The sequence below is a fragment of the Staurois parvus genome, unplaced genomic scaffold (genome assembly GCF_062004578.1).
Source record: "Staurois parvus isolate SC_StPar_1 unplaced genomic scaffold, SC_StPar_1.0 ptg000118l, whole genome shotgun sequence".
NCBI lineage: Eukaryota > Metazoa > Chordata > Amphibia > Anura > Ranidae > Staurois > Staurois parvus.
In genome coordinates this window covers 6,105,808-6,117,831 of record NW_028317914.1, presented here as the reverse complement: position 1 = coordinate 6,117,831, position 12,024 = coordinate 6,105,808, and the positions used below count along the sequence as shown (strand labels likewise).

At 43.1% G+C, this 12,024-nt stretch overlaps 1 protein-coding gene across 1 annotated transcript in view; it reads right to left on the bottom strand.

Moving 5' to 3' along the window:
* HPCAL1 (hippocalcin like 1) overlaps positions 1-12,024 on the bottom strand; it is a 271,519-nt gene that overhangs the window by 60,084 nt on the left and 199,411 nt on the right. The window lies entirely within an intron of this gene.

Sequence of the window (12,024 nt, the reverse complement as noted above, 5' to 3'; positions counted from 1 at the left end):
TTGAAAAAGCCTAAATCTAGGGCTCCTTCACACTAGCGGTTGGAGGGGCAGTAAAACGCTGTGGTAGGGCTGCACATATTCTATTAATAGCAACCGCTACCCTCTTTTGTTGCAGGGGCAGCAGCCAGGGGTGTACACATGCCATGGCCCCAATGCTTCACTTCATGGCCGCAATTATACCCCTCCACTTTTGGCAAGCCCTACCGCCCACTGACGCAACCAATTCAAGAGAACGGAGCTGCTCTACAACCACTCCACAACCGTGTGCAGTGCATGCAATACAATGCCTCCTCACTGCCTATCAAATGCTCTCTGAAGAGCAATCTGAACACTAGTGTGAACCAGCCCAAAAAGACTCAAATTAATGCAGCTCCGTATTCAATAATACAAAATTATATGCAATTCAATGCCCTCCCCCCACACCCCAATGTAGCAGACCCCGTGCGCCACGTTATAGGATGGGTGTGGCCAAATTGCACAGTGAGCGGGTCTTAAAAGGGCATTGTAAAAATCTGCACCACAATGTCTACAACACAATCCTGCCCCCTGTTCTAAGCGCACCATCTACAACTCATATCTGCACCTACCATTCACAACTCACCACTGACACCCCCAACCACAATTTACTTCAGCACTCCCGTCCAAAACGGTTTGCAACTCCCTTGTGCACCCCCGTCCACAGCTCTCCTCTGCACCCCCGTCCACAGCTCCCCTCTGCACCCCCGTCCACAGCTCCCCTCTGCACCCTGTGAAAAACTGTCAGCAACTCACCTCTGCATCCTTGTCCCCAATTCACCTCTGCACCTTCCCACCCTTCCACAACTCACCTGTGCACCCCCGTCCACAGCTCCCCTCTGCACCCCGTGAAAAACTGTCGGCAACTCACCTCTGCATCCTTGTCCCCAATTCACCTCTGCACCTTCCCACCCTTCCACAACTCACCTCTGCACCCCCATCCACAATTCACCTCTGCACCGCCTGTCCGACTCACTTCGGCACCCCCTACTTCCAGAACTCACATCTACACCTCCCCTCCATGACTGCAGTTTGCCTCCTCATACTCACTCCCCCCCCCCCCCCCCTTTACAGCTCAACTCTGCTTCGCTTGGCCATAGCCAACTCCTGTTCACTACTCACCTCTTCACCGTTTTCTACATTTTATATCTGAAACTTCCCAACAGTCAAGCTCTGCAGTCCTCATGTAGCTCCTTAGTTCTGCTGCACCCCTTCCTCAGCTCTGATTTCTGTATTTCCTCAGCTTTGTACAAGTTACACACCACCCCCATCCCCCTCCACTGCTTGCTTACCTCATGTAAAAAAAAAAAAAAAAAAAAAAAATCAGGCTGGCTTTATCCATGAAGAGCATCACCACTTGTGTCTGCACCACATCCCACTTGCCAGCAGCAACAGTGGCTTCATCAAGCACAGAAGTGGCCACCTGGACACTGGCAGCTCAGCATGCAATGCCCTGCAGTGCAGCAGCTGGGATTTTCTGTGGAAGTCAGCTGGAGAAATGCACTCTGTGTGGTCACCTGTAACTGAGGCTTCTGTGTTTAAAAGTGACAGTAGACTGCAGTGAGCACATGGCTAGTTCCTCCACGTTCTGGCAGAAAAAAACATGACTATATATATTTAAAAAAACAAAACAAAAAAAAACAACAGGCAGTGTAAGTTCCTGCACTTGATTAGGTATTGGCCTTTGCCGTCCATGTACAGCAGAGCTTAGACTGGGGGATGGAGAAGCAGCACAAGGAGCCAATCATTTGTATTGCAGTGATCATGTGCTTACAAAGGAACATATTGCTAGGAGGAGAAATGAGCTTAAAGGCCTCATGCAAACTGGTTTATTGTAAATGCGGTTTCTCCTGACAGGTGGAAATCGGCATTATACACTTGCTTAAAGCAGAGTTCCAACTAGAAAAAAAATAAAAATAAAAGTCAGCAGCTACAAAAACTGTAGCTACTGACTTTTAAAATACAAAAGCATATACCTGTCCCTTGGTCCAGAGGTGTCCTCACCACGGCTGGTTTCACCGGTTATCTCCTCTCCCTGGCGCCGGCATCTTTAGTCTGACAGCTTGCAGCTTCATAGCCAGGTGCTCATTGCGCATGAGCGAGAAGTACTGCGCTTTGTGTATGGCCCCCGTAGTCTTCTGGGACCTGTCACCTGTCCCACAAGACTACGGGGAGAGATCGCAGCTCCACTTTAAGCTACATTTTTTTTTTAAACCAGTTTAGGCGAGTTTAGCAGAGTTTAGAAGTGTTTAGCATTTGAGAGTTTACTTAATTGGCAAAAAGTTTTATTTGTTCTGGTAATTGAAATGAATAATCTCTGAAGTGCTAAACATGCCTAGCGCTTAGGTGCAGTTAGCCAAGTTTGGCATCTTTTATGCTCAAAAACTCCTTTTATGCCCAAAAGAAGCTTTTATTGCCTCTAAACTCTGCTGCTTAATTGAACAAGCTGAGGTTAGAAACGGATTGGCTACCATGCACCAGATTCTAAGTGAACCAGTTTTAGTAAATCTACTCCATAGGTTTTTATTGAGGTGCATTCACTAAGGCAAAAAAAAATGGCAAGAGCCCCAAAAATGTCAGTTTAGGAGCAGCAGTGTGCCTGAGGGCCGTACAGTCTGCTGCTTCGCCATTCAATGCCCTATAAGTGTTGCTGAAGTGCAGCAGAGAAAAATCCAGTGTATTGCCCTGACAGACAGGGCTGTGCTGTGTAGTAGAGCAGAGTAAATCTCAGGAATGGATGGACAACTCCTTTGGAGAGTAAACAGCTCTCATATTTAGTGTTTTTCCTTAAACCCAGCTTTAGGCAGGGGTCGTGGAAGAAGGCAAACATGGAACTCTGTCTAGTGGCAGATCTCCAATTCTAATACAATGGTGATCTTTCCATTCCTACACAGATGTATTGTTTCCTGGAGGCCATTAGCAGTCCACCAATGTATTTCATTGTCTGGAGTTTTTCTTGAGCCTTTCAAGAAAAATTTTAGGTCATCAGTAAAGCAAAAATAATTTAGCAGCACAATGCTTTGTTAAAGTGGTTGTAAAGGCTCAGGGTGTTTTACCTTCATGCATTCTATGTATAAAGGAAACAAACCCTGTGTGCAGCAGTGCCCCCACCCGCCTCAATACTTACCTGAGCCCCATCGAGATCCAGGGATGTGCAAGACAGCCTTGGCTGTCTCGGGTCTCTACCTTCTCATTGGCTGAGACAGCAAGCAGGAGCCATAGGCTCCTGCTGCTGTCAACCACTGCCAGTCAGCCAATGAGGAGAGAGAGGGTGTGGGGCCAAGCTGCAGCTCTGTGTGTGAATGGACACATGGAGCAGCGGGTGCCCCCATAGCAAGCTGCCTGCTGTGGGGGCACCTGACAGAAAGGAGGAGCCAGGAGAGCCTGCGGGGGGCCCAAAAAGAGGAGGACCCAGGCTGCTCTGTGCAAAACCACTGTACACAGCAGGTAAGTATGACATGTTATTGTTATAAATAAAAAAAAAAAAAAAACTTTTAGTATTGCTTTAAGTGCACAGCTGCAATCTAATTTCAAGAACTGTAAGGAGCCACTTCCCTTTCAAATAATTACTGCAGTTTTATTCCCTCATTGCAGAGATTAGAAGATATGATTACACACAAACAGAACATCAAAGGCGTACGTTATATAAACTACATCCTGGATTATACAAAACCTAATGAGCTGCCAGACCACAGATGGATTTCATTTGTGATCCTTGAGTTGTGGAAACTTTTTCAAGGGATGGATCTGGCACTGGGCATAGCTGTAGTTTGACCATTTTGATGTAGTGGAGACCATAACAATTTATAATTACATTGGTTGTCCAGGAATACTGGTCCCATTATGCAACTCATTGGGGTTGATTTACTAAAGGCAAATCGACTGTGTGCTTTGCAAAGTGCAGTTGCTCCCGAGCTTAATACAGTAATTGAGCAAAAGCTCTGCTGACATCCATCATCCAATCATGTGCAAGAAAAAGTGCTTTTTTTTCAATCTTCCTTGCACATGATTTGGTATTCCTTGCAAAGTGAATCTTTATCTCATTTACAAAGCTCTGGAGCAATTGCACCTTGTATAGTACACAGTCTATTTGCCTTTAGTAAATCAACCCTACTGTGTTGCTCAGACCCTGTTATGCTATCTACGTCCTGTGATTGCATAGCCTGGTTTGAAACCGCTTGAACCTGCTTCCTCTGCGCCCCAATGTTGTAGACAGCCTAAGGGGCGCTGAGCGACACCATGAGTTGAATGGTGTCACTGGTAATAGCTGTCAGTTTTCCAATGTTGGTTGTTGGACAAATGAAGCACAGACAGAAGTCAAATATGGTAATTTTAAGGTGAATTTCCAATTTAACAATTCTAGAAGTATAATACTGCAATGGCTACTCTTCATCTGTATTTACAATGATTTTTTTTTTATTTTAGAAGTAGCTGAATGGGGGCCCACAGTGTTGTGCACAGGAGCCCTTTAATGACTGTGCCCACCACTTAGTTGAAGAAGGACTGATATTTTCAGTGGTTGCAGATGTGAGAACTGGGGAAAGGAGACTTTCAGGCACTATAGCAGGGGTATTGAATTTGCATGCATCAGAGGTACCAATCTCATGTAGGACCCCGTGGTGCATTTTCATGTGCGCCAAACTACGTGTTGTTGTGATTTTGGGAAGAAAAAAAAAAGTTTTGGGGACTTCTGGTTTCTAGCAGCTAGTCCTGACCTACCCACGATGTGTGCACCAAATGCACATTTACAGATCTGAACCTGTTCTTACATCAGTGTCCTCAATCCCCACTGCCCATCACAATCCCCTCGTTCACAGCAAGATCCCTCTTGATGAGTGTCCTCAGCTCTCCCTTTACATCTCCCCCTCCACCCCTTTCACAGTACAGTTTTGTCCTCTGCCCCCTTCACTGAAGAGTACTCTGCCCCTTTTTATATCAACCACCACATTGCTGTCCTCAGCCCCCCTCCAGGTTACTGTCCTCAGCCCCCCAAAATACAGTTCTCAGCCCCCCCCCCCCACCTTACATGTCCTCAGCCCCCCCACACCACAATCCTTAGCCCTCCACATTACTGTCCTCAGCTCTACCACATTCAATCCTCGGTCCCCCTTCACGCTAAGCCCCTTTAACTTTGCCCCCCATTGTCCTACCTTACACAGACAGTGACTGACAGACAGTGATTGATTGCTAGGACTGCCCTTCATCCTAGCAACCAATAAGTTGCTTGTTATTCTCGGGCAGCTCCCACCCTCCATCCAGAACTGTCCTGCCTCCTGCTGTCAGCTCTGTGAGGATGACTGCAAGACAGCTGGGGGAAGAAAATGCTCCTAAATGGCAGGACTGCATGGGTTTGGTTGGGACAGTGACTTAGTCTGCATCCGGACCCCGATCCGCCATTTAGTGATGCCTGCACTATAGGATGAGCCAGAAGAGGGACATTTAGGCTCCATACACACTGGCTTGAACAAACCCCAGGGCTCTTTGCAGAAAAAAAATGCACTTTTTATTTGCGTTTTTTGTACTACATTTAGGAGTGTGTAACTTTTTTTTTCTGCCACAAAAATGCTCTCCAAAATGCAGAACACAAGGGTTTTTTTTCTGCTTCTAAATGTTGAGCTTAAAACATGTCTCTAAACAACCTAACTAACATTAGTTGCTTCTACTGGTAAAACGCTAAACTCCTCTAGGAGCCCTAAATAAAAATAACAGCAAAAAGAAAAACACACACATACACACCTGCACGTAGGCATTTTTTTTCCAATGTGCAAGGCTTTTTTTTTTTTTAATTTTTTGACCATTCTATGGGGTTGATTTAGTAAAGGCAAACAGACTGTGCACTTTGCAAACTGCAGTTGCACTGTGCAAGAGCAGCTGCTCCACAGCTTAATAAATGAGCAGAAGCTCTGCTGACTACCATCATCTAATGTGCAAGCAAAAATGCTGGGTTTTTTTTGTAATATTTTCCTTGCATGTGATTGGGTATTCTTTGCAGTGAAGTGAAGCTTCACCTCATTTACAAAGCTCTGGAGCAACTGCATTTGCAAAGTGCACAGTCGTTTTATCTTTAGTAAATCAACCCAAATGAATAGGTACACTTTAATCCAAATTTTATCAACAAACTGGCCCGAGGCACAAAACTACACTGACAGCCACAATAAATATTTCTATGCAAATCTAATCTGTTCAGTAGGTCATAGTTATCTTCGTATCCCTTTCATGCCAGATGTCCTTTAACTGTCAACACAAAGCTTCTTTAAGGCTTAGTGTTCTCATGCCCGAACCAATAGCAAGCTTCTCTTTACACCCAACGCAAATAATGCAACATGGAAGCCATGGCACAATAGAAGAACATAGGACGAGATCGTGAAAAGAGTCACCTCACCTTTATAGAGACAATGCTGAAATGTCTCCTAGAAGACTATTCACAAAACATGGACATCGGTTAATGTCCCCCGCATGATGTAATTACAGTCAATAGACTGAGCCCTGCATTATCCCGCAGCCAAGAATCAGGCAAATTAGACGGAATCATTTCTCCCTGACTTTTTACATTAAAAGCATTATTTCCAGGACACAGGGATGGGAGCAGATGGGAGATAACTGATTCTGGTGTGGGGGTTGCAACTTCACAGAATTTCCATAAATATATTTTCTAGTCTAAGCCAACATAACAGAATATTTATGCACACAGATGGGCTTATTCTGCAAGTGCTCATTCACACTAGACTTGTTAACACTTTTTGAGGAGTTCCAACTTTTTGAAATGAAGAAATGCACTTTTCTGCAAAAACAAACAATTTTAGAAACTTCTGCCTCCATTCCACATATATTGTTTTACAATCTAAAAAAAAAATTCCAGCATTTTTTCAGTGGAGAAAATTTTATGTATTTACTGACACACAATTACAAACGTCAGCAAGAATATGATAATAAAAACTGCTAAATCATTAAAGGGTGAATACACTTTCATGAAAAAAATATTGCAAATGAATTGCTTCCGCGCCGCCCTAAAACAGAAATCACACACACACACACATACATATATATATGTATATATATATATATATATATATATATATATATATATATACACGTGATTATGCATTTCCCGGTAGGGGGAGTGTGTGCACCGTGCCCGCAGCGCCATTCTCCGGGTTCCGAATGGAGATTACTTGCCGGCACCCAGTGATTGCTGAGTATCACCGACGGGGGAGAGACCTGTGTATAAACAAAACACAGATCTCTCCACCGTCAGCTCCAGCACACTGCTTTGTATGGCCCTGTATAGCAGAGCTATACAAAGCAGTGTGCTTACAGTGAAACACAGAACACTTTGTAAAACACACACGTCACTGGGAAGGAAGGGGTTAACATCTGGGGCGATCAAAGGATTAACTGTGTGCTATTAGTACAGCGTCAGTGCTTTTTATTAGCACTGATCACTGTATTGGTGTCACCGGGGATGTCAGTGACAGCAAGTCAGTTCCCCTCCAGTGTCAGAATGCCAGCTGCAGTTCAACTATAAGTCGCTGATCGCCGCCATTACTAGTAAAAAAAAACCAAATTCCAGCATCTATACTGCTATAACTTTTGCGTAAACCAATTAATTTACACGTATTGGGATTTTATTTTAGCAAGGACATGTAGCACAATACATTTTAGCCTAAATTTATGATGAAATTTTATTTTTTGAACTTTTTTACTGGACATGTTTAATAGCAAAAAGTCAAAAATATTTTTCTCAAAATTGGTCTTTTTTTGTTTATGGCACAAAAAATAAAATACGCACAGGTGATCAAAACCACCGAAAAATAGCTCTATTTGTGGGAAAAAAAGGAGATACATTTCATTTGGGTGCAGCGTTGCATGACAGCTCAATTGTCAGTTAAGGTAACGTAGGACCGTATCGCAAAAAATGGCCTGGTCAGGAAGGGGGTATATCCTCTGGAGGGCAAGTGGTTAAATACAAAAAAAAAAAATGTATATATCTCGTACATTTGCAACACAAGCCATATTGCAACATAATGTTAATAAAAAATGACCTATCCGTTTTAATCTGCAGCGTTGTAATTTAGTGCAAAATTCTATGCAATATGGCAGCCTGTACAGATGGTGCACAGAACGCCTCCCAAAAAATTTAACTTCCTGTGTGTGATTGGCTCATTGATTTTCACGGAAGTCTGCATTAAGATACAAATCAGATTTGGGGCACTTGCAACAAACATTTCGGTTTTAGTGAGATACTCCCAAAGGGTTAATCACATGTAAAGTTGATTCAGGCCCTGACACTTTCCTCATTAGAACCCTGCAAGTGCAGCAGCTGATCACTAATAAAAGTAACTCCCATTCACATGCATTTGTGCATGGACACAGACAAACAGCTATTTCTTCAGAACAACAAAAAGGTAGGAATCTACAACAAAGTTTGTTAAAATCCCCAGAATGTACATAGATCACCTAGAGTGGATTTTTTTTTTCAACAAAAGTGGAGTTATCCTTTAATAAAAATACTGATACTAGTTAAAACATAGATAGGCTTGACCATAAAGAAAATTCCACCATGCTTTTGGAGCGGAAAAATGGGAGAGGCAGAGTGATCAATTATACAACTGTGTGCAAAAAGTTTAAAAGATGGACAAAGTCAACGGATAGGTGTACCAAAAGTTCAAAACTTTTTAATAGCAACTGATGTTTTAAGAAACACTAAAGGCTTTTTTGTTCTTTAATAACAATAACATCATACCTGCTCTAGCATCCCCGATCCTCCTCTTCTCGGGTCACCTGACATAGCTCCTGCACGCCCTGCTGAGTGCCCCCAGAACTGCACCCCCTCGCCCTGCTTCCTCTTCACTGGTTGTAATTGACAGCACCAGGAGCCAATGGCTCCAGCTGTTATGTCTCAGCCAATGAAGAGTGAGAGACCCAGGAGAGCCACTGCACATCGCTGGATCAAGATTAGTATTAAAGGGGGGCTGCAGGGGCAGCTGCACACTGAAGGTTTTTGCCTTCATGCATAGAATACATGAGGGTAAAAAAACCTTCAACCTTTCAACCACTTTAAAGCAAGATAACTAGAAAGGTATTGACATAATGGATAGAACCACAAATGAGCTCACACTGAATAATGGGCAACCAAAAACAGGACTCGGGTTTCTCCTATCAATGATCTCTCCCATTCAAGCCATTTGCCTCAGCACAATCTTTCATCCCTGTTGAAAACTCAACATTCAGCACTGCTGCAAGTCACCTAATATACATATACAGCAAATAAAATAAATAATCCAATGCACATAAATATTCTGCAGGTTTTTTTTTTCTCCTTACCAATGCTGATCCTGCTTGGAATTCTCCTTTCATAGTTTACATCTTCAGATTTACTCAAATCTAATTGTATTTATAGTTACTAATCTTAGTTCTATTTGCATCTATAAGTACATGACCTACTAATAATTCTATATCAGTTTGAGACTGGGAGGGCAGCTGCTATGCAAGGCAGCTGATTAAACCAGACAACCAGAATAAACTTGTGAGCTACTCCATCAATCAATCAATCATCAGTGGTACCTACACTGCCTGAGCCACCACTGCATCATCATGACCAATGGGGAGGTTGTAGCTTTCTCAAACTGAACCTGTGTGCGGTCTCTAGCAGAGCTCTGCAATAGTTTTCAAAAATGTATCAAATTATGGTGCAAAAATATTAAAATATTTGCCACATTTAAAGCCTGTAACAACACTGTCCACAATTCAAAAGAGGGGACTTTAGGGATAGCAGACTTCATTGTGTGGCTATATTTTTTTCGAGAGTACCATCTAGCACTATCCCTCTGGATATAGAGTACAATACACTCCAACCCTTGGAGATCCAGTTTCTAAAAGAGGACACAGATCGGCCCACCTGCAAATCCTCACTCATGTGCCAAACCATTGACCATGCACCAGCATTTAAAATGGTGGACTAGAATGGTCTTCTGTTTTCCAGTGCTTCTACCCCATCCTATTTAATGGCTCAAGCTGTTCCATGCATGAGTTACAAGGTCCACACTTTGGGAAACATGTTCAGAACCCATTTGTGAATAAACATGGAAAGGTTTGCAGATTACAGATATACTTGTGATCTGTAATTACACATTGTCGGTAATTCCAACCCATGGAAACAAATGGTCACATTTGAGTCTGCTAATCATTTTATATGAAATGAGGAAGGTGGTACCATTATTTTTAGCAGGCGGTGGGCTCAACCAAGTGGGATTCCACTCATCTTGTACTTTCAGTTTGAAGAGTCAGTCTATCCATGAGTGACACTGTTGTAGGTTGATTCTGGCAAGTTGAATCCTACTTTGGCTTCTTACTGCTCTCCAGGAATGTGAGCTGCCTGCCACTGTTTCATGTTACTGCGCATCTTGATATGGTGCTGTGTTATAAATCCTCCTGCAGCGTTCCTGAGAAAATAAATCAAGTATCCAGCAGGTAGAGTGGGATTGTGACAAAATCATCACAGCAACCATGTGGACATCTCTCCATCAGAGGTACTGGGAAAATAAACCACTGAATGAATTTGTAAGTGTGTACCAAAAGCATAAAAATGGGCTAGGAGTGGACTGATCCTTTAAACATCGGACATTCCTGCACATAACCTACGAAGGTGCCAAGACCATAACACACGCTGGCTAAATGTAAATTTATTGGAAAGGTCATGATAGAGCTGAAATTAATCCTTCAGGATCAAAACTTGTTCAACTGGGTATCAGCTGGCAGTGGAAGACGCTGTCCAGGAAGTCACATTAATGATGTAATTAATTTCTACTCTGACGGTAATGGCTGAGTGCTAACAAACATTTACATTCTGAGTCTCAGAGGATTTACAGCACTGAAATTTCCAGGGTGGAAGATTAGAGGACTCTGTGAAGCCTGCAAGGTTTATGGAGAGAAAAGTCATTAACTCAATGTGCTATGACCATATATAGCACATGGAAGAAACGGAATGAAAAATATATTTGTACATAACAGGTCTGATTTACCAAGGAGAGACATCAATTATGCACATGTTAAAAGTGGCACATTAAGCAATATTTTCACATAATATTGCTAGGTTCTTCAAAATGGGGAAGTTCCAATCGTTCTTAACATCTGCCATATTTGCTTTGCAGTTTCCCATGGCTTTAGAGGAATTTTTGTGACCGGGCAAAGTCACAATCTTTTGTTAGTCCATGGTGGAGAGCGCTGTAGAAGTTTGACTTTTTCAGAAATGGTGGGGGGCAGAGGATCCGTTATTTTGCATAATATATATTTAATTTAAAGTGGTCCTAGAGGCTGAAGTTTTTTTTTACCTTCATGCATTCTATGCATGAAGGTAAAAAAAAATTCTGTATCCAGCCCCCCCCCCTTATATTTACCTGAGCCCCCACAAGATCCAGTGCTCTGCATGAGAGCAGCGGCTCTCTTTGCTCTGTCCGTCCTCACAGGGCAGATCCATAGCAGCAGGAGCCATTGGCTCACGCTGCTAAACTTGGTGAGGAGGGAGCGGGGGGTAGGGGCAGGAGCGAATCCGCAGGAGTGTCCCCATAGGAAGCACCTTCATATGAGGGCACTGGATGAAGAGGAGGAACCAGAAGCGCCAGCAGGGGACCCAAGAAGAGGAGGATTGGGGCTGCTCTGTGCAAAACCAGAGCTAGTAAGTATGACAGGTTTGTTATTTTAAAGAAATTACCTTTAGAAACACTTTAAGTTCTAACTGCTTTGTTAAAGGCAGCTAAAATGGGGTTCTTAAAAGTTTGATGCAAAGTTGCAGCAGCTGATTCACGAATTACCCCGAATTTCAAAACTGTCAAGTTAGTTCCGAAATGCACTATTTTCTGTGTAATAAACTTGTTTTCAGAGCAGTTTCTCTACCAGTCCATGTTGCAGTAGACTAAATGGCTGTACATGCATCCTAATGATGAGACTCTGATCCATTCAGCAAGAGCTGCCACTTTGGAACCCATGAGCTGCTTCTTCGGCCTCCAGCAA